This window comes from Macaca fascicularis, chromosome 2, assembly GCF_037993035.2.
Source record: "Macaca fascicularis isolate 582-1 chromosome 2, T2T-MFA8v1.1".
NCBI classification, from domain to species: Eukaryota; Metazoa; Chordata; class Mammalia; order Primates; family Cercopithecidae; genus Macaca; species Macaca fascicularis.
In genome coordinates this window covers 80,445,034-80,471,823 of record NC_088376.1, presented here as the reverse complement: position 1 = coordinate 80,471,823, position 26,790 = coordinate 80,445,034, and the positions used below count along the sequence as shown (strand labels likewise).

At 34.8% G+C, this 26,790-nt stretch overlaps 1 long non-coding RNA gene across 1 annotated transcript in view; it reads right to left on the bottom strand.

Annotated features, from left to right (window-relative positions):
- Positions 1-3,890: 3,890 nt before the first annotated feature.
- Positions 3,891-26,790, bottom strand: part of LOC141409771 (uncharacterized) — a 71,982-nt gene continuing 49,082 nt past the window's right edge. The window contains exons 7-9 of the long non-coding RNA XR_012431816.1: positions 15,442-15,535; positions 13,395-13,535; positions 3,891-11,096 (exon numbers count right to left, since the gene is read on the bottom strand). This is a non-coding gene — a long non-coding RNA (uncharacterized lncRNA). The remainder of the gene's footprint in view (positions 11,097-13,394; positions 13,536-15,441; positions 15,536-26,790) is intronic.

Below are 26,790 nucleotides of genomic sequence, written 5' to 3'. Positions count from 1 at the left end.
CAGAATGGCTCTTCAGTTTGTTTGTTTGCTTAGGATCATGTAGCTCTCCAAGAAAAACATTTAAGATTTTGGAGAGTAGTTGACTTTCAGTGTTGAAAAAAAATTGACATGATAACTGGACAGAGTTGGATCCAGAGCAGGCAACAGCATATAAAACCAAGAGACACTTCAACCATCCTGTTAAAGTTAGAAAAATCCATTACCAAGTTGTAGAAGGAAAACAACTTGCGGAAATATCATCTAGGGCCGAACGTTTCCAATCAGTGGTACTCCATTCATTATATGCTTGAGTGGTTCCAGGAACAACAGAAGACTGTGCAGTGTTACAATGCCAAGGACAAGAAAGGCAACTCAGCCTGTCGGGCTGACTTCCCCTCACAGCAATCTGAATGTTTCAGGCTTCTCTTCCTTTGCCCAGATGAGTTAGTCACTTGGGAAGTGAAGTCGTAGCCAAGGACTCCTTTCTCAAACAAATCTCCTTGCTCTCTTGTGGACCATCTGCTGCTTTCATAGTCTTCAGGCCTAGCACACACAGTGCCCTATTTGAAAGGGGCAAGCATGGCATTTCAATACTTACTCATTCGACTTTCCTTTAAATCCTTAGATTAAGAGCTTTCATCAGCTGAACACCATTTTTTTACAGTATCTCTACTTTTTATACTACACCTACAAAGCAGTTTTTTTAATATTACACCTACAAACCACTTTTAGCAAAACTAAGAGAGCTAGTTGCTTAGTCTTGAGATGGCAGTACATTCACATATCTGATGATGTTTGCTAAAAAGTGTTGAAGAATCTTTTAAAAAGAATTGGTCTCTGGGGTTTATAACACACGGATGCTTTAAAGCTCTCTCACTAAAGCATAGCCCAGAGATTTTTTTTTTTAAGATATCTATGTTCTTATAACTGGTTTTGGCTTGAACTGTGGTTAATTTGAAAGGGGCAAGCATGGCGTTTTAATCCTTCCTCATTCGACTTTCCATTAGATCCTTAGATTAAGAGCTTCCATCAGCTGCACACCATTTTTTACAGTATCTCTATTTTTTATACTACACCTACAGAGCAGTTTCATTTTCTATGTGAGAAAACTGATGCTCATGATAAGTTTAAAAGACCACACACTAGCAGGTGATAGAAATAGGTACTGTACTCAGGTCTGATGAGCTCCAAAATCCATGACCTTTCATATGGTAGAGTTTAGGTTTTGAAGGATGAAAAAGTTAAGGAATAATATAAAACCTATACTAAAGTGTAGAGAAAAAGATACAAATTTTTTGTTTGACCAAATCCAGAAAATTGATGCCACTGAAAGAAATGAAAAGTTTTGGTAGATATAACAGAAAAAAATGATTGTTGAGTAATCATGGTTCACTGCAACCTCAACCCCCTGGACTCAAGTGATCCTCCTGCCTCAACCTCCCGAGTAGCTAGACTACAAGCATGCACTACCATGCCCATTTAATTTTCTTATTTTTTGTAGACATGGGAGTCTTGCTTTGTTGCCAGGCTGGTATTGAACTCCTGGGCTCAAGTGATCTTCCCACCATGGCCTCCCAAATTGCTGTGAGTACAGAATCAGCCATGGTGCCTGGCCCAAACATGTTTGTCTAGTATATATTTTGCCACTGAAAAAATGAGTGGGGCAAGAGAAAATCAAATTGTAGCTTGCCTGGAGGCCCTACACATTCAACAGACATATTGTCAATAGCCAAAACATGAATAAAGTATGCATCCATACTGAAACATTATTTAAAAATTCAATTTGACATGTTTATTCATTTGCATTTATTATATTTTATTATTTATACTGAAATAGTTAAATTGTTCTTGAGCCTAAGCACACACATCCCAAACCTGCTTTGTAATTTAGCTAGCAATATGTTCATGGGTTAAATCTTAAACATGACCTTAAAATTGGTGGAAAAAATACTAAATATTAAATGGAAATATGAGGTTTTGATAATAAGATCCTAATATTAAGACTACATTAAGTCTTAAGACTATATCAGGTATTTGACCACATTTATTAAAACTAAGAGAGCTAGCTGCTGAGTCTTGAGATGGCATTACTTGATTCACATGTCTGATAATGTTTGCTAAAAAATGTTAAAGAATCTTGTAAAAAGAATTGGCCACTGGGGTTTATAACACAGGGATGCTTTGAAAGTTCTCCCACTAGAGCATAGCCTAGAGATTTTTTTTAAGATATCTACATTCTTATCACTGGTTTTGGATTGAACTGTGGTTAATTTATCCCTTAGCCTTTTGGCTGTCCTCTAAAACATTTGTAATTTAAAATAATAAAACTGGCTTCATTGATTCACTTTATATTTTCCATTTTCTTGGGTTTGTTCTAGTATCTCCAGCTCAGGAAAGAATAAATTTATGCAGGGCTTGAGTTAGGGAACAGCTGGTACTAAAAATGTTTCTCTTCTTTAAGCCCTCTCCCCTCCTTATCCAAACAGAGAAAAGACAGATCTGTTTTCTCTTACTCAAAAGGAGTGGAGTGAAATCCAAGTCCTCCAAAAAAAGAAATGGAATGCTGTTCTACCTCACTATTCACTCCTACTTTTGGACTCACACCATTTTTAGAATGTTAAACCATTTTTCAAAGACATTAGCCTCCCAAGAGGTAGGTGAGGATTAATTCCAGTTTGAGCAACATGTAAAACATAAAATTTAATAAAAACAAAGCAACACAAACAGGCTGGACACCACTCTTTCTCTTCATTTTTAGACGATGAAGTTATAACATAACTAACAAGCCAGAGCCTTTGCAGCATCTCAAACTGCATTCTCTTGACTCTCCAATCCTCCAAAAAGAAGTTTGGGAAGACAAGAGCTTTTGAGAAATTGCCAGTTAAGAAGTCAGTTTGGAAGCCACTTAAAACCAAAGTTGTGTAATTAGAACTGTTGGTCTTAAGTATGTGTTTGAGTAATGTATTAAATGGCATTAACATGGACAGTAAAACTCTTGCATTATTTTCTTCCCTGGGGGCATATAATGCACAACTTCATTGACTGGAGCCAGTTTAGTAAATGGGGCAGAAAATGCCTGTAGAAGTGATGTAATGCTATGAAGAAAGTGCAGCATAAGATGGCATATAAAGTCTTAATGGCATTGTTTCCTAGATTCTCCATGTGCAGCAAAGTGGATATTGTTGCTGCCTTTAAGGGAACAGCCTGATTACAATTAAAGCACTAGTGTGTTCATTTCCTGGCACACGTATGAATGTGGGGTACAGATTAGAATTTATTTCATCAAGCTTTAATTTCATTTTCAGCCCCTTAAAAGTTTCATATCTTTTAAATATGCTGCCAGCAACCTGTTATCTGGTATAATGAAAAGCAGTGTAACCACTCACCAAATAAAATCCCATATAAAACCTAAACCTCAGTTTCACTTTTCAGGCACTGGTTTCATTGCCTCTTCCACCCACCCTTTCTCTCTGCCAGAGCCCCTAATGAGCAGCAGCACTGGCCAAATCCTGCCAAGTGTGAGCAGGTGGGTTTAATGGGATGTGAGATGTAGCTTGCCTGTAACCACACTACCATTCACTGGCAAGATCACATAGATATTACGGGGATAGAGAGAAAATTTTGAGCAAGATGTTTACAAATAAGAATAAAAATAAATCATACTGTTTTATATTCATACTTTATTTATTTGTATAATACACATTACATGTCACAGCACCTTAAAGAAAAATTTCTAGAAAGGTTTTGTTTGTTCTTTGATAGATGTAATGTAATAGATTTCTAGCTGGGAGGAAAAAATTCTTTTCTATTTTCACAAAGTTCAGAAAGGCAGAAACTGTTTTGGACCTTATCACTATTGATTCATTCTTTCATTCATTCATTTGTTCTTCCAAAAGAAACCATGAAGGAGCTTTCAAAGTAATTATTTTTATTTATTTCTTAGACACATCAGTGAATACAACTATGGGGTTTATGAAACAAAACCAAGATTATTTTATTGTTATTTTGGCTTAATTATCTAGAAAATTTTTAACAAGTAAATCTTTTATGTTAATAGTTAGCACTACGTTTTGTTTAAATTATGCTCTGTATGTGTTATGAGAAGAAAGAAATATGCTAAGGAAACTCAAGGGTGAATGTGGGAATCAAAACATGTGATGTGATATGGAAGGTATTTTGGAAGTGGTGAAATATTTTACAGATTTACAAGCGTATTATTATCTTTAGAGGTAAAATGGTGTAGAGGACAAGGAATTAGAAGTCAAGTACAGACTATGCAGCTAGCTGGTTGTATGGACCTCTGTGGGTAACTTAACCTGTAGGTGACTATCTATTTATTTAAATGGTCACACTAATTGACTGTCTTTTTCCACTGCTCAGGATTGCCATGAGAGTTAAATATATTTAAAAGCACTTTTTTGACCTGTAAAACACAATAAATAATTCTGAAATTAGAAAACTGTGTTTTTATTATAGTCACTAGGATAACTACAACTAAGTTTCAGGAACAGGAAAATTTCAGAAATCTATTTCATGCAAAAGCAGGAATTCAAGTACTTCAGAAAAGTTTATTTATAAATAAGATTAATATCAATAAAAGACTGTACTTAATTAAATGCCGTTGAAGCTGGAAGTACAAACACAAATACAATTCACTGATGTCTTAATTGACATTATATTGATAATAACCATATTTGTTATTTTTTAAATTTATATTTTACTTTTTAACACATAAGACAATATAAAACATGTTATAAAATAATATTTATTCTAACAAATATGTTATTTAGTGCAAGAATATACCTAACAACCATGAGTCTAACAACTGGGACATAAGCAAGAATGTATATTAGTCAGTGCCCTGGTAAGAAACAGATGACATACTTAAAAGGATTTCATTGATAAGAATAAATTCCGTACCAACAATTACTAAAAGTTTCCATATCTTGTTCAATTATTGGGTTGTCAGATTCTTAGTTTCTGCCAACTGAGTATAAAACTCATTGCATCTTAATTTGCATTTCCCTTATTATTAAGGAAATTGAGCTTCTTTTTATAATTTTGGTTGGCAAAATGTTTTCTCTTATGCAAAACTGCTCATGTCTTTTGCCCAGATTTTTACATTGTAATTGTATTATTGAGTTATAAGTTGTTGCTTTTTTCAAATATTTAAAACAATAATATCTTGTTGATTACATGCTTTGAGAATATCTTCACAGAGCTTCTGACTTGTTTTTTAATTTTATTTTGAAAAATTGTTAAATTAATTTTAGTAATTAATATTTTCTTGTGGAGTTAATGTTCTTTATGCATTATTTAGGAAAGTCTTCTTTACCCTAGCCTCAGGGGGATCCCTTCTATAATTTCTTCAAAAAATTGTTTGATATTTAACATAGAAATCTTTACATCATTAGCAATTGGTTTTAACATGATGAAAGAAAGGGGCTAACTTAATGGTTATATGAATTGACTTGTTTCTCACTGCATTTATTGAATAATCTTTCATTTCTCCAGCTGTGCCACTTCTGTCTGTATCAGTTTCTCCTATACCTAAACTTGTATTCTGTCCTATTGGTCAGTCTGTCTATCCATGTACCAATATCATACTTTCTTAAATACTACAGTTTTATGATAATTCTTAATTTCTATTAGGACAAATCATCCCTTATTCTTCCTCTTAAGTATCTTAGCTAGTCTTGTCTCTTTTCTCTTCTATGCAAATATTAGAATTTGATTATAAAACTCTGTTCAAATTTTGATTGGAATAGCATTAAAGCTATAGATTAATCTGAGAACATCTGATATTTTATAATAGTGGCTATATCCACACATAAAATATTTGGATAAAGTTTTAAAATATTAATTTGTCTTGCACATCTTTTGATAGATTTTCCCTAGTAGACTATAATTTTATTGCTATTACAAATAACATTGTAAAAATTATACTTTCTCTTTGTTGCTACTCTATAAAAATGTAATTAATTATTGCATGGGTATCTAACATTTTGCCAACTTGCTATATATCCTCATTTTATACTCAGCTACTCTTGTTAGATTCCCGTTATACTCAACTACTCTTGTTAGATTCCTGTTATACTCAACTACTCTTGTTAGATTCCTTGGTGGTGTTCCTCCCTTTCCAATACTGTCATATATTTCTCTTTTCTTTTTAGGACACTAAGTTAGGATGATTCAGGCTTACCTTATAGCCAAGTATGCATGTAATCAATTTTGTAAATATTATAAATGTGGATGAGAAGAATGTATATTCTATAATTTGGAGTGTAGAATACTATTAGATCAATTTTTTAAAGTCTTTTCTGTATGTATATTATTTTTTGTCTGCTTAACCTATTAATAATTAAAAGGTATGATGAAATTCCCACTATGGAGATGGATATACAAATTTTATTGTACTTCTTATTTTTATTTTGTATATTTTGAGGCCATTTCATTAGGTTCATGCAAACTATATCTTCTATGTGAATTGAGCTTTTATTATTATTATTATCTTTAACTTTTATTGTAACTTCAAGGGTACATGTGCAGGCTTGTTTCATAGGTTAACTTGTATCACAGGCTTGTTGTACAGATTATTTCGTCACCCAGGTATTAAGCCTAGTACCCATTAGTTGTTTTTCCTGATCCTCTTCCTCCTCCCACCTACCATTCTTTGAAAGGCCCCAGTGTGTGTTTTTCCCCTCTAGGTGTCCATGTGTTCTCATACTTCAGCTCTCACTTATAAGTGAGAACATGTGGTATTTGGTTTTCTGTTCCTGTGTTAGTTTGCTGTGGATAATGGCCTCCATCCTTATCCATGTCCCTGCAAAGGACATGATCTCATTCTTTTTTATGACTGCATATTATTTTGTGGTGTATATGTACCACTTTTCTTTGTCCAGTCTATCATTGATGGACATTTAGGTTGATTCTGTGTCTTTGCTATTGTGAATAGTGCTGCAATGAACATACACATGTGTGTGTCTTTATAATAGAATCATTAATATTCCTTTGGGCTTATACCTAGTAATGGAATTGCTGGGTCCAAAACTATAAAAACCCTGAAAGACAACCTAAGCAATATCACTCAGGACATAGGCACAGGCAAAGATTTTATGATGAACTTTTATTATTATGTGATGACCCTTTCTATAGCTAATATAGTTTAAAAACTTGATATCCATATGGTTTTTATTTAACCATTTTAATCATTTTCAGGTATACAATTCAGTGGCATTAACACATTCACAATGTTGTGCTACCATTACCACTGTCTTGGTTCAGGCTGCTTTAATAAGATACCATAGAGTAGATGGTTTAAACAACAGAATTTTATTTTTCAGAGTTCTGGAGTCTGGGAAGTCCAAAATGTAGGCATGAGCAGCTTTGATGTCTGGTAAGAGCCCCTTCCTGGTTTGAGGATGTCTGTCTTTTCACTGTGTCCTCACACGGAAGAGAAAGAGTAAGAACTAAACCCTCTTTCTCCTCTTATAAAGACCCTAATCCCATCATGGCGGCTCTACCCTCATGACCTCATCCAAACCAAATTACATCCCAAAGGCCCCACCCTCTAAAACCATCCCATTGGAGTTTAGAATTTCAATTTATGAATTTTGAGGAATACAAACATGTAGTTCATATCAACTACTCTTCATTTCCAGAACTTCATTATCCCAAACAGAAGCTCTGTACCTGTTAAATAATAACTTCTCACGCCCTCCTATCCCCAGCCCCTGGCAACCTCTATTCTACTTTCCATTTTTATGAATTTGACTATTCTAGGTACCTCATGTAAGTGGAATCATATAGTATTTGTCCTATCATGTCTTGCTTATTTCACTTAGCATGTTTTCAAAGTTCATCCATGTTGCAGCATGTAACCTAATATACTTTCTGTGCTACAGTCTATTTTTACTGATATTATGTTACTTATCAGCAGTCTTTTAGCTAGTATTTGTCTGGTATATCAGTTTAAATATTTTAATATAGTCTTTTTATCTTTATGCATTAGGAATGTTTCTTATAAACTACAATAGCTTGGTTTTCTCAATTCAATTTGAAAAATCTTTTTATTATTTTATTTTATTTTTTTGGGGGGGATGGGGGAAGAGTCTTGCTTTGTAGCCCAGGCTGGAGTGCAGTGGCATGATCACAGCTCATTACAGCATCGATCTCCTGGGCTAAAGTGATCCTCCCATGTCAGCCTTCCGATTAGCTAGGACTACAGGCATGCACCACCATGCCTGGCTACTTTCTGTATTTTTTGTAGAGATAGAGTTTAGCCATGCTGGCCAGGCTGGTTTTGAATTCCTGAGCTCAAGTGATTTGCTGGCCTTGTCCTCTTAAAGTGCTGGGATTACAGGTGTAAGTCACTGTGCCCAGCCAAATCTGACTTTTAACAGACATTAAAATTATGGTTATTGATATATCGGTTATTAAAACTTTTAACCTTTATTTTCAGATCTTATAATATTTTTCTCTTTTCTTGTCTTTTGTAACTGATTAATCAGGGTTGAGATTTTGTTATTTTTTTCTTTATTTTCTATTTTGTTGTTTTTTTCTCCATTACTTTGAACTTTGGACCCCCATTTTACCATATTTAATGTAAAATGAAACAGTATATTAATCCCTACTCCTCAAACTGAAGTGTCTTAAAGAATGTGCATTAACTATACTCTTGTTATTCTGTAATGCATATTAATTATTTAGAGACATTTATCTAAGTCTCTAATATAAAACAATAACACACATTATACAATTACTTTGAAGAATAAATGATAAAACCATAGTGCTTACTTTCAAGAACTAGAGATCATAGCACATCATAGCATGGATTTGGGGGAAAAAAATATGGGTTCAGGTTCTGACTCTATGGGTGTAAGAAAGATGGGTCTAAGTAAGTTAGGTGTAATAATATCTATGATGCAGTATTCACTTATATATTCATTCATTTATTCATTGGTAAATATTTGTTTGAATTAATGTATGACAGATTATGTATCAAATGCTGGCTATATAGTGATAAACAAGATATATACTCTGCCATTATAAAATTTACAGTCTTGGAAAAACATAAATTTTTTAAAATTATACAAATGACTGAGACAAATTCTCAAAAGAAAGAAATTGGTGTGCAATAAAAGGTTCTTTTAATGATATTGTATATAAAATATTTGGAATGTAGTAAACACTCAGTAAATGATGGTAGTATTTTATGGATAATAATGTCAATGTCTTAGGAGTTTATCATGCATAAATATTAAAAGTGAACATGTCATATAATGCAATACCAAACTGTGTGTATTTCATTTTCTTAATGATGCCAAAAAAATGAGATTTGAAAAATGGTCCATGCCATTTTCACAAGCAGAATTCAGTGCAGTCAATAGAAACAGATGCAGAAATGTCAAAGATGGTGCAACTGGGAGACAAGAACTTTAAAACAGCAATTATAGCTATGTTTAAGCAGTCAAAAGAAAACATGAACACAATAAGGAGAAACATAAAAGTTAAAAAAGAACCAAATTAAACTTCTAAATTTTAAGCACATCTACATGGAAATTTCACTGATAGAATGAAAAGCGGGAGTGATACCATGGAAGAAGTAAACATAAGACTATAACAATAGAAACTTGTCAAAGTACCTTTAAAAGTAAAACTACTAAAAAAGAAACAAACAACAACAACAACAAAAAACAAATAAAGAACCTCAGTGGTTTGTGGAATAATATTAAGCAATTCAACAATGCATATTGGGAAGTGAACTAGTGTATCCAGGAAGTGGAACATGCAAGGAAGATTATTGTGAAGCCTTGAGATTTGATGTTGTTCACTCTATTGGAGTTTGGAAATGCTTGAGATCTGTTACTCCTTTCTTCTTTCCTTTTTCTTTCTTTTGGAATGGAAATGTGTACCTATGCCTCTCCCACCATTGCATTTTAGAAGTAGATAACTTGTTTTCACAGGATCACAGATCAGACTTTGGACTTTTAAGTTAGTGCTGGAACAAGTTAAGACTTTGGGGTAATAGTGATGGAATGAGTGTATTTGTATGTGTAAGAGACATGAGTTTTAGGGGACCAGGGCTGAAATGTTATGATGTGAATGTTTGTACCCTCTGAAACTCATGTTGAAACTTAATCCCTATTGTAACGGCATTAAGAAGGTATGAAATTTGGCTATGGTATTTGTGAGGTGGAATTTTTGGTAGATATTTAGGATTAGATGAGGTCATAAGTGTGGGGTATTAGTGGTGTTACAAAAGCAGAAAGAGATATCTGAACTAGCACACTTATTTCCCTCACCATGTGATGCCCTGCACTACTTTGGGACTTCACAGAGATTCCCGCCAGCAATAAGGTTCTCACTAGATGCAGCCCCTTGACCTTGAACTTCCCAGGCTCTAGAATTGTAAAAAAATATATATACACACACACACACACACACACACACGCATATACATATATATATATATATATATAAAATTTTCTTTAAAAATTATCCAATCTCTCTCTCTCTCTCTCTCTTTTAATGAGATGGGGTCTCATTATGTGCTCAGGCTGGCCTCGAACTCCTGGCCTCAAGGGATCCTCCTGCCTCAGCCTCCCAAAATGTTACAATTACACACACAAGCCACCGCACCCAGCTGATTATCCCTTCTCAAATGAACTTAGTTCTCAAAATGAACTAAAACAAGTAATTAAATGAAAATATGAACACAGTAAGGAGAAGACATGAAGAATTCAAAAGAACCAAATTACACTTTTAAACTTGAAAAATATTTGCATAAAAATTTCACAGATGGAATGAAAAGCAAAAAAGACATTATATTAAAAAAATTGGCCTGATATGGTGGCTCACGCTTGTAATCCCAACACTTTGGGAGGCCAAGGCGGGAGGATCCCTTGAGCCCAGTAGCTTGAGAGCAGCCTGAGCAACACGGTGAAACCCCATCTGTACTAAAAAACTACAAAAACTAGCTGGGTAGGGTGGTGAGCACCTGTAGTCCCAACTACTCAGGAGGCTGAGATGAGAGAATCGCCTAAGCATGGGAGGTGGAGGTTGCCATGAGTTGAGATCATGCTGCTGCATTCCAGTCTGGGCCACAGAGTGAGAGCCTGTCTCAAAAAAAAAAAAAAAAAAAAAAAGAAAGAAAATCAGTAAACTTTTGAGGGTATTGACAATAGAAACATAACAAAATAAAGAACAGTTAAAAAGAAAAATAAAAGGAATCTCAGAAATTTGTGGAATAACATTAAACTATCTGTTATATGCATATTTGGAGCCCCAGAAGGTGAAGAGAGACATGAAATGATATAATAACTATTTGAGAAATAATGTTTCCAAGCTTTCACAATATGATAAAAACTGTAAACTCACAGATATAAAAAGCTTAATGAAGTGCAATCAAGGGAAACACATACATACACAAACACTCAGAGGCACATTACAATTAAATTACTGAAAAGCAATGATAAAGAGAAAATCGTATAAGTAGCCAGAAAAAAAAAGACATATTACATAAAGTGAAATAAAGATAAAAATAACAAGACACTTGTTATCAGAAACCAAATAAATAGGAACAACATACTCAAGGTCTTGGCCCTCCCAAAATCTACCAATTTATAATTCTATATCCAGCAAAAATATGCATACTGTCAATCAATCCCAAAGCAGCCATTTAGAAAATAAAACAGAGAGTTATAAATAATATGCCAACAGCAGAGATAAAATGAATCCCTAAAACATACCCAGTTAATCAAAAAAGGAGGCAAGAAATAAAGAAAAACAACAGAATAAAAAATGAATTTAAAAGAAAATAAATAGCAATAATGTAGACTTCAATGCAACCATATAAACTCCTACGTTAAAAATTAATGCACTAAAATTTCCAATTAAAATGTAACAATTTATCAGATGGCACAAAAGTCTGCCTATAAAAACTAACTGTAAAAACCTATAGCACAAAAAGGTTAAATGTAAATAATTTAAAAATATATACCATGCAAACAGTAATCATAAGAAAGCTAGAGTGACTAAATTCAGATCAGGTAGATTTTATGTAATATTTCTAGTGACAGGTATATTTTATAATGATAAAACTGTCAACCAATCAAGAAGAAAAAACAATCCTAAACACATATAAATCCAGTATTAGAGTTTTAATACACATTAAATAAAAGCTGACAGAATGGAATAGAGAAATAGACAAATCTACAATTATTGCTGGAGACTTAAAACACTATTCTTTTAGTCATTGATACAACAAGTAGACAAAAAACCAGAATGTGTAGAGAGGACCTAAATGGCATTAAAAACCACTTGACATAAATAACATTTATAAAACAGTTACCTAAGAAATGCAGGATATACATTTATTTTACGTGTATATGAAACATTCACCAAGATATACCATATTTTAGGCTATAAAATAAGTTTCAATATATTTAAGAGGGCTGAAAATAAACAGAGTATGTTCTCTGACTACAATTAAATTAAATGAGAAATATCAGAAAAATATATGAAAAACTCTAAGTATTTGTAAAAAGCAAAACAAAATATCACTTCTATGTATGTATGGTCAGAAATAAGCCATAACAGAAATTTAAAAGTATTTTGAATTAAGCAAAAAAAAAAAAAAAAAAAAAAAAAAAAGATATACCAAAATGTGTAGGATGCAGGTAACACTGCCATTAGGAGGAAGAAATATAGCTTTAAAACACTTTTGTATAGAAATGAAACAAGTTGCAAAATCAATTATCTGAGCTTTCATTTAAAAAATATAAATTACAAAATAAATGTAAGCAGAAGACAGGAAATAATATAGATGAGGACAAAAATCAAAAAATAAAAAAAGTAGTAATTAAAGCAAGAATAGGGTGTTTGAAATCTTGATAAATACTTTAAAGAAATGATAAATCTTTAGCTAGCAAAATCAAAGAATAAGGAGAGGAGACCCAGATTACTAACATAAGAACTGGAAAATGTGACATCATTACAGTTAATAAAGAGTAAGAAGAGAATATTATAAGCACCTTTATGGTATTAATTTTAACCTCCTCAAAGAAATAGATAAACTACTTTTTAATTGCCAAAATCAACCAAAAAAGAAATAGAAAATTTGAATAGGTATGTATCTATTAAAGAAATTGAATTTGTAATTAAAAACCTTCTAACAAATAAACTCCCAAACCAGATAGTTTCACTAGTAAATTTATTCCATTTGAGAAAATGACACACCAGAAACTTTCATAAACATTAACATTAAAATGTTTAACAAGCCGGGCACAATGGCTCACACTTGTAATCCGAGCACTTTGGGAGGCTGAGGCAGGCAGATTACCTGAGGTCAGGAGTTCGAAACAAGCCTTACCAACATGGTGAAACCCCATCTCTACTAAAAATACAAATATTACCTGGGTGTGGTGGTACACGCCTGTAATCCCAGCTACTCTGGAGGCTGAGGCAGGAGAATCACTTGAACCCATGAGGCAGAGGTTGCAGTGAGCCGAGATCATGCCACTGCACTCCAGCCTGGAGGAGGAGCAAAATTCCATCTCAAAAAAATAAAATAAAATAAGTTTAACAAAATTTTAGCCAATCAAGTTTAACACTTTAAAAATAGATAATATATACTGTTAGGGTTTATCTTGGTGATTCAAGCATGATTTGCCATTTGAAAAGCAATCATTGCAATTTATCATATCAACAGAAGAGAAAACCCTAATGATTATCATAATAGATACAGAAAAAGCTTTTGACAAAATTCCACAGCCATTCATAATTAAAAGCACCACACATAAGAGGAAATGGGAACTTTCTCAGCCCAATAAAAAGCATGTAAGACAAATCTACATCTATCATTATATGTATGGATGAAAGACAAATATCATTCTACCTAAGATTGGAAAAAATCACTATCTATACAATATTGTACTAAAAGCCCCAGCCACTGAAGTAAGGCAAGGAGAAGAAATAAAAGACACTAAGACTGAAAATAAACCTTTTTATTGGAATATTTGAAAACTAGAAATTTGTAAAGAATCACAAAATTACTTGCTAGTGTTACTTGAACTAGTAAGAGAGTTTAGCAATACTCAGAATTTAAGAATAATTATACAATTAATTTCATTTCTACATACTTGCAAAACCAAATAAAAATTGAAATTAAATAACACTTACAATAGCATCAAAAACATAAAGTACTTATATGATGGTTAATATTGAGTGTTAACTTGATTGGGTTGAAGGATGCAAAGTATTGATCCTGGGTGTGTCTGTGAGGGTGTTGCCAAAGGAGATTAACATTTGAGTCAGTGGACTGGGAAAGGCAGTCCTCAATCTGGGTGGGCACCATCTAATCAGCTGCCAGTGTGGGCAGAATAAAGGCAGGCAGAAGAATGTGGAAAGACAAGACTGGTTAAGTCTTCTGGACTCCATCTTTCTCCCATACTGGGTGGTTCCTGCCCTCGAACAACAGACTCCAAGTTCTTCAGCTTTTGGACTGTTGGACTTAGACCAGCAATTTGTCAGGGACTCTCAGGCCTTTGGCTACGGACTGAAGGCTGCACTATTGGCTTTCCTACTTTTGAGGTTTTGGGACTTGTTCTGGCTTCCTGGCTCCTCAGTTTGCAGGCAGCCTATTGTGGAACTTCAGCTTGTGATCATGTGAGTCAATTCTCCTAATAAACTCCCCTTCATATATACATCTATCCTATTCGTTCTGTCCCTCTAGAGAACCCTGACTAGTACAATTTAAGAGTAAATTTAATAAAATATGGATAAAGAATTTCTTCAATTTGATTAAAAATGTCTACAAAAATATACAGCTAACATTATATTTAATGATGAAAAACTCAAAACTTTCCCACTAAGATGAAGAACAAGGAAAAATTATCTTCTTTCACTACAGCTTTTCAACATAACAATGGAATGCAACAAGGCAAGAAAAAGAAATGAAAAGTATACAGATTGGAAGGAAGAAACCAAACTGTCTTTGGTGACATGATTGTCTATGTAGAAAATTTGAGACTTCACCAATAAAAAGGTTCACAGAAATAATAAGCAATTACATTAAGGCTGCAGGAAAGATTAATTTACAAAAGTCTATCTTCTTTCTTTCTTTCTTTCTTTCTTTCTTTCTTTCTTTCTTTCTTTCTTTCTTTCTTTCTTTCCTTCTTTCTTTCTTTCATTTCTTCTTTCCTTCTTCCTTTCTTTTTTATTTTTATTTTTTCCTAAGGCCTGGCTCTTCTGCCACCCACGCCAGAGTGCAGTGGTGTGGTCTCGGCTCACTGAGACCTCCACCTCCTAGGCTCAAGCCATTTTCCCACTCAGCCTCCTGAGTAGTTGGGACTACAGGTACGTGCCACCAGACTTGGCTAATTTTTGTATTTTTTGTAGAGATGGGTTTCAGCATGTTGCCCAGATAGGTCTCAAATTCCTGAGTGCAAGCAATCCACCCACCTTGGCCTCCCAAAGTGCTAGGATTACAGGTGTGAGCCACTGCATCCTGCCAAGTCCATCACTTTTCTATATCTCAGCAATAAACAAGTGGAATCTGAAACCAAAAATGCAATACCGTTTACATTAGCACTCTAAAAAATAAAACACTCAGGTATAAATCAAACAAAGTGTGTACAAGTTCTACATGAGTAAAACTAGAAAACTCTGATGAAAGAAAGCAAAGAACCAAATTAATGGAGATATTCCATGGTTATAAACAGAAAAATGACATTGTCAATATGACAGTTTTTTCCAATTTGACATACAGGCTCAGTGCAAACCCAATCTAAATCCCAGCAAGTCATTCTATGGATATTGACCAACTGAGTCTCAAGTTTAGATGGAGAAGCAAAAGACCCAGAAGAGCCAACACAATGTGAAAGGAGAACAAAGTTGAAGGATTGATGCTACCTGCTATAAAACCATAGTAATCAAGACAGTATTATATTATTAAAATAATAGAAAAACAGATTAGTGGAACATAATGGAGAGCCCAGAAATAGACCCACATACTATAAATATAGTCAAATGACCTTTGATGAAGAATTAAAGGCCATACAATTGAGAAAAGATAGGCTTAAAAATTATGTTGAAATAAACAGACATCCACATGCAGTAAATTAAGCTGGACACAGACCTTACACCCTTTATGAAAAGTAACTTGAAATGAATCACAGACCTAAAAGTAAAACACAAAGTGATAAAACTTCTAGTAGATAACAGAAGAAAATTCTAGATAGGCTAGGGTAGGTGATCGCTACTTAGATATAAAACCAAAGACAGTCTATAAAAGAAAGGATTGATAAGCTGAATGTCATTAAAACAAAAAAATTTTACTTCATAAAAGTTAAGAGAATGGAAAGAAAAGCCACAGACTGGGAGAAAATATTTGCAAAAGGCAAGTTTGGTAAAGGACTATTATCCAAAATATACAAAGAACTTTTCAAACTCAACAACAACCCAGTTTAAAAATGGGCCAAAGACTTACAGACACCTAACCCAAGAGGACATATACGTGAAAAACGAGCATATAAAAAGATGCTCCACATAATATGTTAACAGAGAAATGCAAATTAAACAGCAGTGATATACCACCTCATACTAGTAGAATGGCTTGAATCTAGAACACGAACAATACCAAATGCTAACAGGGATGTGGAACAGCAGGAACTCCTGCTCATCACTGGCAGAAATTCATTGCAAAGTGGTACAGCCACTTTGGAAGATAGTTTAGTGATTTCTTACAAAACTAAAAATACTCTTACCTTAAAATCCAGTAATTATATCCTTGTTATTTACTCAAACAAGTTGAAAACATTATCTACACAAAAAAGTTCACGCAGATATTTTTAGCAGCTTTACTGATAATTGCCAACACTTGGAAACAACCAAGTTCACTTTCAGCAGATAAGTCAATAAATAAATTGTGGTACATCCAGACAACAAATATTCAGTGCCCAAAAGAAATGAGCTAGCAATTCATAAAAATACATGGAAGAAATTTAAAAGCATATTACTCAGTAAAGGAAGCCAATGTGAAAAGGCCACATACCACGTAATTACAACTATATGACATTCTGAAAAAGGCAAAGCTAAATTAGTGATTACCAGAAATGAGACTGGAAGGAGGGATAAATAGGTGGACCAGAGGGTATTTTTAGGGCAGTGGATCTATTTTGTACACTGTAATGGTGGATACATGTCACTATACATTTGTTCAAACTCACTGAATGTAAAACACCAAGAATACACCCTAATGTAAACTGTGGACTTCCAATTATAATGATGTATTAATGTAGATTAATCAGTTGTATGAAATGAACTACTATGGTGGTGAATGTTGATAAAAGAGGAGGCTATGTGTTTGTGGAGGTTGGGGTTATGTGGGAAAACTGTGCTGTATTTTGTTGTGAATCTAAACTGCTCTAAAAAATAAAGTCTATTAAAAATATGGGTAAAAGCTACATTCTAAAATACATAAAAAATTTTTAAAAGAAAGACCTAAATGAATGGAGCAATTACATTATATTCATAGATTGTTGAAAGACTCAATGTTGTTGAAATTAAAGTGTCGATTGAATTCAATATACATCAAAATCCCAGGGGCTTTTCAGAAAAACAAAAGTTTTTCTTCTGTTTTTCTAAAATTCATATGAAAAGTCAAAAGCTCTATCTGGAAATACCAACAGAATGTTATAAAAGAGCAGCAATGTTGGAGAACTTACAGTAACTGAATTTAAGATTTACTTATTATAAAGTTATCTTAAACAAGACTGTGGTATTGGCATAAGAATAGACAATAAGTTAAATAGAACAAAACGGAGATTCTAAAAATAGACTGACGCATACATAGTCAACTGATTTTTGACAAAGGTGCCACAGTAATTCAATGGAGAAAGGTTGGACTTTTCAACAAATGATGTCAGAAAACTGGATATCCAAATGGAAAACAAAAATTAACTTCGGTCTTTAACTCAGCCACATATAAAAATTATCTCAAAATGGACAATAGATTTAAATATAAAAGCCAATGCCATAAAAATGTCTTTAAAAAAAGCATAAGAGAAAATCTTTGTAACCTTGGAAAAGGCAAAGATTTCTAGAATACAAAAGCACAAACATAAAAAGTTGATAAATCTGACTTCATTAAAATTTAAAATGTTTTAATATTCAAAAGTCTCCATGAAGAAAATGAATAGGCAAGACAGAGGCTGGCAGAAAATCTTCACTGTACATACATCTGAGAATAATATGTATTTTACAATATAATAGTAAAAAATACAAATCCAGTAAGAGTGAGTAAAAGACTTGAAAGTTTTACCAAAGGTATATAAATGGTGATTAAGTCATGAAGAAATGTTCAAATGCATTAGTTCTCACGTAAATGCAAATTTAAACTGCATGAGATACCATTACACACCACTGAAACAGCTCAAATTACAAAACTAAAAATACTCTTACCTTAAAATCCAGTAATTACAGTCCTTGTTATTTACCCAAACAAGTTGAAAACATGTTATCTACACAAAAATCTTCATACACATGTTTTTAGCAGCTTTACTGATGATTGCCAACACTTGGAAACAACCAAGACCACTTTCAGTAGATAAGTCGATAAATAAATTGTGATACATCCAGACAATAAATATTCAGTGCCCCAAAGAAATGAGCTAGCAATTCATAAAAATACATGGAAGAAATTTAAGAGCATATTACTCAGTAAAGGAAGCCCATACGAGAAGGCTACATACCACACGTAGTGGCAAGGATGCGGATGTGGAGAACTATGGGAATGTAAAATTGTACATCCCTTTGTAAAACATTTGTATAGTTTCATATAAAGTTAAATATACACCTACCACATGACTCAGCACTTCCACCTCTAGAAATTTACCTAAAAGAAAAAAATACTGGGAAGGGTATTGGGGGGCTGGGGAAGAGGTGGGGATGCTTAACGGTTACAAAAAAGATAGAAGGAATAAATAAAATACACAATTTGGTAGTGCATCAGGGCGATTATAGTAACTAATAACTGAATTGTACATTTTAAAATAAAGAGTGTAATTGGATTGTCTGTAACTCAAAGGATAAGTGCTTGAGGGATGGATACCCCATTCTCCATGATGTGCTTATTTCACGTCACTTGCCTGTATCAAAACATCTCATGTAGCGCATAAATACATATATCTACTATGTAGCCACAAAACTTAAAAACAAAGAAAAATATAAAAATAATTTTAAAACTGGACAAAAAAGAAAAAACACATACATGTCCATACAAAGTTCTTTCATAGCAACTTCATTCTATAATTGGAAACGAAGTATTCAACAGGTAATTATGGAAAGCCATACAAATAAATACTATGCAATGATAACGAATAAATTCCTGATATGCAACAATATGGGTAGCTTTGAAAAACATTATGCTGAGCAAATCATACCAGAAAAAAAGACTTCATACTATATATTCATTTTATATGAAATTCTAATGCATAGTGATAGAAATCACACTAGTGGTTGAGAATAGGGTGGAGATTACTGGGAAGAGCACAGGAAATATTCTGGGGTAATAGAAATGTTCTAAATCTTCACTTCGGTGGTAGTTACAAGGGTCTATAGATACGGTCAACCCTCTGTAGGTTTTGCATCCACAGATTCAACCAACCACATATTGAAAAATTAAATAACAACACAACAGTAAAAGAATAGGAATAAAAATACAGCATAACAACCATTTACATAGCATTTGTATTGCGTTGGGCATAATAAATAATCTAGAGATGATTTAATGTGTATGAGAAGATGTGTGTAGTTTATACAGAAATGCTACACCATTTTGGCTAAGGGAATTGAGCATCCGAGGATTTTGGTATCTGAAGAACATTCTGTTCTTCAGATGTTCGCCAGATATAGAGGGATAACCATATATATTTGCAGTGATGGTTACATAGGAACATTTTATCATGTATAGATTATACTTCAATAAAGTTGATTTGTTTAAACAGCTTTCAGCTTACTGAGAAAGATATGCATACATAATACAACATGAAATGCTAATATATCATGATATGTTTCTAAAACCATGAGACAGTTACTCATTCCTGCAGTTATGTCATTAGATTTTTCTGCTTCCAAAATTTTTCTTTTAGAAATTCTGTCAAAAATTTATATTGAAAAATTATTAGAATTTTGTTGCTACTTTCTCAGACCTATTGCCCTGGTAATGAGAAAGTCATCTTTACCATTTAGAGGTGCATTGGCTTCGGACCTAAAGCTTCACATTTGAATTAACACAATTTTAAAAATTATTTTATGTCAAAATAAGTAACAAAGGGAATAGCAAAGCAGTTTTTGAAGGGTGTTTGGCCTTCTTTGTAGCTGTGCTCTTTATATCGGCTGTGAGGAAACAAGATAATATCCTATTTCTCCCTATGTAGAAGAAGGATGCTTGGGGAATCACACCTGTGAACAGTAGTTTGTAGATGTGGAATCAGATCCAGAAAAGAAAAGTCAAACTCCACTGACAGATTAAATGAAAAGTAAACAGGTTTGTTTAAGGTAATGACAATGAGATGGGTGTTTTGACAGGATTCATGGTGATGAAGAGTTAAAAGAGTCTTTACCCAGCTTGGGATCTGTCTTCCATCTCACCCTTAGTCCCCTAGTCTTTCACCATGTGAAGGGCAGATGGTAGATAATGTCATCATGACAAGCAGCATTTAACACACATCAGACAGTCATCAGTCTATTCTCTCATTATTAGAATCTGTACTTCACTGTATTGTTTTTAGTGGGGAACAGAATACACAACAAACAGTCCCACTAAACCAGATATCATGTACTGATTGATCTCATTTTACAACCTGGTTCTTATATGACCTTGTCTTTCTGCTCTCACTATGTGATATGGCCAGACTCTGCTCTTTGTGAGTGACAATCAGCTCTTATTTCTCCAAAGTAATATTTATAAGAATCTCAGAAAATAAAAAATACCTACTCCTCAAGAAAAAGTCAGCAATGTTATTACTAATGACTAGTACAATTAATACATTAGCATTACAGACTGAAAGTATAGGAGACTAGAAAGCAAAGTGGTTATGCCAGAAGTTTGGGAATTGGGTTGACAGGTTTGTTTCCTGGTTTTCCTGCTTTCTAGCTTTGTGATCTTTTGAAAGCTACTTTTTCGTATTTCACATGAGAGTTCTAATATCTACTGTAGGCTGTTTTTTGAGGATTCAAAGAGATAAGGAATGCAAGCACTGAGGACAGTTCCTGATACACTGTTTGATGTATAGTAGCTTTGATTATCATTACAGATTTTATAAGGAATTTGGATTCCTGACTCCTAATGCTCATGGACAGCTCCAGCAACGAGCAAATCTTAATTTTATGCCCAAGTTTTGTTTTCTATAAATTAGGGTATGACACCTTTCCTGTCTATCCAGAGGGATCATTAAGAGAATCTAATGGGAAGGAACTCTGACACGTGCAATGGCTAATTAATAGTGTGCCCACTTTCTCTGTATCTATGGTGGGAGTAAAGAGTGGGAGTCAGAAAAAGTGAAATTTAAAATAATTTTGTTTTTAAATTGACTCAGAGAGCATTTTAGAGAAGAGAAATGCATAACTGCATAAATTACAAAGTTTGAGGAAGACGACGAGCGTGAGAAACATGATTCTATTAAAATCAGAATAAAAAATCATGCATTATCCTGAAAGTATACACAAATGTGAAGAATGTTGGATTCCAGGAAATTATTTTTTAAGATTATTAGGAAGTTTTACTCGGTTCTTTGTTTGGCCTACTTCACCACACACATACACGCAGGCACACACACGCGCGCGTACACACACACATACTCTTAATTCCATGTGATTAAGAGCTCTGTTCCTGTCATTTTCAACATGCCACTGCTTCCCAGAACTTGAGGAGGCTTTGCGAGATAGGGCTCCCTAGTTCTTAAGTGTCTCTCTTTGCATAACTCTGGTTTCTGAAGAGGTACGCCAGAGGCAAAGTGCACATTGTGTCATTTCCAGGATTTATGGGGAACCAAACGCTTGAGTCAGAAGTTGCCAAGTACACATTTCATTTTGATTTAAAAGACAGTTAATGTCTAAAGTTGAAAAGAACACAAACGATTATTAATAAAATAAGTAACAGTAACTAACAGCTGAGAAGCAGATCTTTTTTACATGCAGCAGATGATGCTAATTTGCAGTTAGGTAGCTAAAGTGGGCTCCTAATAAAATGAGAATCAGTTTTCTGAATGATGGTACAGTAAGGCATTGGATTCTCTTTGAAGATAAAGAGGCAGAAGGGGCATTTTGATATGTCACTGGAAAAATCATTTTCTCTAGTTGTACTATAATGTTCTGTTTATACCCCTAACTTCAGTGCCACAACGACTTGGCAAGGAGCTACAATGGCTCACAAATGAATGCTTATGGGGGCATTAAATGGTGCAGGCTTAGTTGCAGACTAGAGAAAATGAAGGGGCTGATGGTAACTGTAAATGTGGACCTTTCCAGTGAATGGTGATATATAAGACTGATGACTAATAAACATACCCTACATGGGAAACATTTGAGTGATGACATCTTTTTTCTTTCACCCTTTTAACTAGCCACAATAGCTGGGATTTTACTTAAGGAATATATGGGAAACAGACTAAGCCCCAAGGCAGATCACCCTGGCAGCTGTAGAAAGAGAAGGCTACACTTTCTCATGTGTGTTATCTGCATTTTTCTATTGATTTAACATCTGCCAGGGGGATCAGTTTGGTCCCTTGCATGCTGCACATTGAATGCCCAAGTCTGGTGGACAACAGTAGCTTCCTGCTCTAAGAGAAATGAGACAGGTTATTCAACTGTGGCCATGAGGCCCCTGGCTCCAGCCATGGCCATGCTGTTTGGTTTTTTGGACAAATATACCCACAGAGATTCCCTGTTATCTTAGGCACAATTCATGTCTAAACTACTTCTTTCCCTATGTCTCAACAAGGAAGATATGTGCACTTCCTTGATACTCATTCATAGGGATATTATGATGATCAAGTGACAAAATTATTACAATTTTGCAAAGCATAAATCATAGTACAAGATGTCATATTATTGGCTAATGCTATTTTGAAACAAAGAAAGAATTTCTTTAAAACTTGTCAGTGTGATTTATTATGTCCTAATATTTGCCTGTAGATATATATTTTGGAGTGCAAAATTAGCTTGGTATGCTATTAGACTCTATCACATCACTAAGCATATTCTTACCCTTTTTATCTACTCTGTTTCCTCCTATGTTGCTGTACTAGTCCATTCTTTCTTTGTTATAAAGAAATGCCTGAAACTGGGATGTCTAATTGGCTGAAGTCTCTGCAGTCTCTACAGTAAGCATGATGCTGGCATCTGCTGAGCTACTAGGGAGGCCTCAGGAAGCTTACAGTCATGGTGGAAGATGAAGCAGGAGCTAACACATCATATGGTGAGAGCAGGAGCAAGAGAGAGAGAGTGAGCAAGGAGGTGCCACATACTTTTAAACAATCAGATCTGATGAGAACTCACTCGCTATCATGAGAACAGCACCAAGGAGATAGTACTAAACCATGCATGAGAAAACCACCCTTATGATCTAATCATTTCCCACCAGGACCCATCTCCAACACTGGAGATTACAATTCAACATGATATTTGGGCAGGTACACATATCCAAACTGTAACAGTTGCTGAAATCAACCTGGTGCAGTGGCATGTGCCAGCTACTCAGGAGGCTGAGGCAGAAGAATCACTTGAGCCCAGGTGCTCATGTCCAGCTGGAAGACAGTGAGGACCCATCTCTAAAAAATAAAATACACAACTTGCTATTTCTTTCTATTTTTGAACCTAAGTTAGATGACTTTAAGCACGCAGGCAAATCATTTCAGTTTTTTTTGATATTTTCAGCAACTTGCTTTTCTCTCACTAGAAAAAAAAATCACTTTAGGATAAAAAGAACATGTACCTGTTTATCCTCTTCCGGTCATTCTAGGACCATATTCTTGGTCCCTACCATCAGAGAAGGGAAGGGGGGCCTGCTTTGCTCAGATACACGCTTCTTCATATCAACATAAACATAAACTGTTTCTTGATAGCTATAGTACCTCAAAGTCTATGGGTCTTCTTATTTTACCTTTATTACACTCAAAGCAGATTCAAGGGTCCAGCCTCTGTGTTAGAGAACTAAATGGAAGATGTTAAGGTCAGCATGACTTAACATGACAATCAGGTCAACATGACCCTTTTCAGGACTAAGTGCTAATCCTGTGGCCAGCTCAAAGAATAATGCTGTCCCCCTCCCCACAGTTTTTCCTTTCATCACATTTGTCACGAAGACAAACTGTTCTATTTAGAGTCAAGATTGCCTATTTAACGGGATGTGGAAAAAGAAATTATAAAGTGATTTAAAAAGTTCTTCCTCCCTACTCTCCATTCTCCACCATTACCCTGCCCAACTACATAAACATTAAAATCCAATCTCGCCCTCATTGTGAGACTTAGGAAGGCATGTTTCTATTGGCAACCAAGTTCCTTAACATCAGTGCACACTGACTAGAAAGGAATCAGGATTGACGAAAACACAAAGGTAAGATTTGTTCTAGATGATTTATTCTGCTGTAATTTCTTCCAAAAGCTCCCTATCCCCAAAACACACACCCCCCCTTTTTTTCCCTTAAATAAATAATGAGCTTTGGAAGTCCTTTAACCTGTTTTTCTTATAGACATCTTTCTAAAAGAAAATAGAGACAGTATATTCTGAAGTTTATATAAGTTCCAAAAAAGGAGTCACTCTGGTGCAGTTTCAACCCTCACCTACAGCAGGTTTCTTTATGGTGAGTATGACAAAGGGCAGGCTGTGCTGCAAAAATGCCAGCCATCTCTGTGTTCAGAAACCTTCTATCACTCTTCTTGATTTGACATGAAATATTAAACACCAGTTACCAGCAAAAACTTATTGAACACAGATGTCCACTATCACTTTCAAATTGCTAAAGTCAATTTAGGTTTATATATTTTCTTTGCTTCAGCATTCGCATGCAACACAAATGTTCTGTGACAGTAATGATTTCGCAATATAGCGTTTCAATTAGGAAAGCACGTTGTATATGTGTTTTCATTTTTAAAATGCCTATTTTTTTTTCATTTTGAAGCTCTGTGTCCCTCAATAATAATGGGACCCTGGATTGAAAAATAAATAAAAAGAAAGAGCTCCACCTACTGATTCATTTTACAAACGTTGTTTCTGTTCTACTTGAATTGAAAATGCTCTTTGGCACAACAGGGACCTTGTGAACATGTAACTCAAACTGTTTGGTTTGAAAAAAAAAAAAAAAAGATACAGGACTTGCCCCCATGGAAAGGAATTGGTTAGAATGGAGCTCTGTCTGTCTCTGTGACTTAAAAGGCCCCCTCCCCATTTTCTGTGCCCCTCAGAAGACCTAATTAATAAGTCTGCTTCAGGTTTAGTGCTCCCCAGGGATATAGGTTAACTGTGGCATTCCCTTTTGCTGGGTTTAACAGAATTCTGGCGAGTCACACATTTTGCTCTACTACAATAATCGTATTCATGTCACTGGCTGCCCCTTCCTTCTGAAGGACTTGGTGGGCGCCTTTTGAAAGGATTTACAGGGCCATTTCTCCCACTGGTGAAGCTGGAATTGTTCAGTGCCTACCATACTACTTCCCCGCCCCCACCAGCATCTAGACTCAAGTGATTTCATAGGGAAGTGAAGAAAAACATCCACTGGGAACCTGGGGTAACTTAAGGAGGCCAAGATTAATTACTTGAGGAGGAACCGCCTGGGCCGGACACTGGGGGTGCTCGTTGGGAGCAGCAGCTGGAATGATGGCCTGTTGTGATGTCTGCCAGCTCTGGTCCTGCTAGCTCAGTTGCTCAAAAGCTTCCAGAACCATTTTTAATTTCTGCCTTGGAGCTACTTTTAAGGACGTGTCCCCAGGAGTCTCTCATTGTGTGCCAACCCACGCAGTTTTCTGGTTGTATCACATCAGACAGATGTGACTTACTGGGGGAATATTCTAACCTCTTGACAGGTCACAGTGTCCTGGGCCTTCCAGTTTGAACCCTGCTTCCTACATTATAGAATTTCTTTTAAGATGAACAAACCCTAGACTGTATTCGTCTCATACATTTGAGAAGTGACTATAGAAAATATTACCAATGGGCAACAAGATGATATCTAGAAACACACAATGGAGTGGTTTCAAGTCCCCTATCTTTGAACCTGTCTGCTCAGTCATGCATTCCATAGACATGATTAACTAACCATAGGACCCAGGTACTCAAAGTCTGAATTTGAACTGTTTATTCTTCCCCCAAATGATTCACACATCACCTATCACTGCAGAGTTGCCAAACTCTATGGTTTTCTTGTCACACATAAATTCAATAGCTGACCACAGCCAGGGACAGAGATTTCTTATAAATCAAATAACTACAAACATTAGAGAGAGAGGGAGGGGACTCACTGCCACATTTCAGTCAATCAAAAATATGTGTAATGAGAGTCTACTTTGTTTAAGGTGCTGTGCTTGGTGCTATGAGAATATTTAATAAAATATGACTGGCCCTAACTTTGAAGCAAGGGAAATATCTACCTCACATTGGTGCTATGAGGATTATATGCAATTACCCAGCCCAGTGCCTAGCACATAGTTGGTGACAGGTAAATGGCCACTATTATCTTTTCTAGTAATGTTATATTTAGGCAATATTTTAAAAATAAAAGAGATGCCCAAAATGGAAGAGATAATGGATTACAA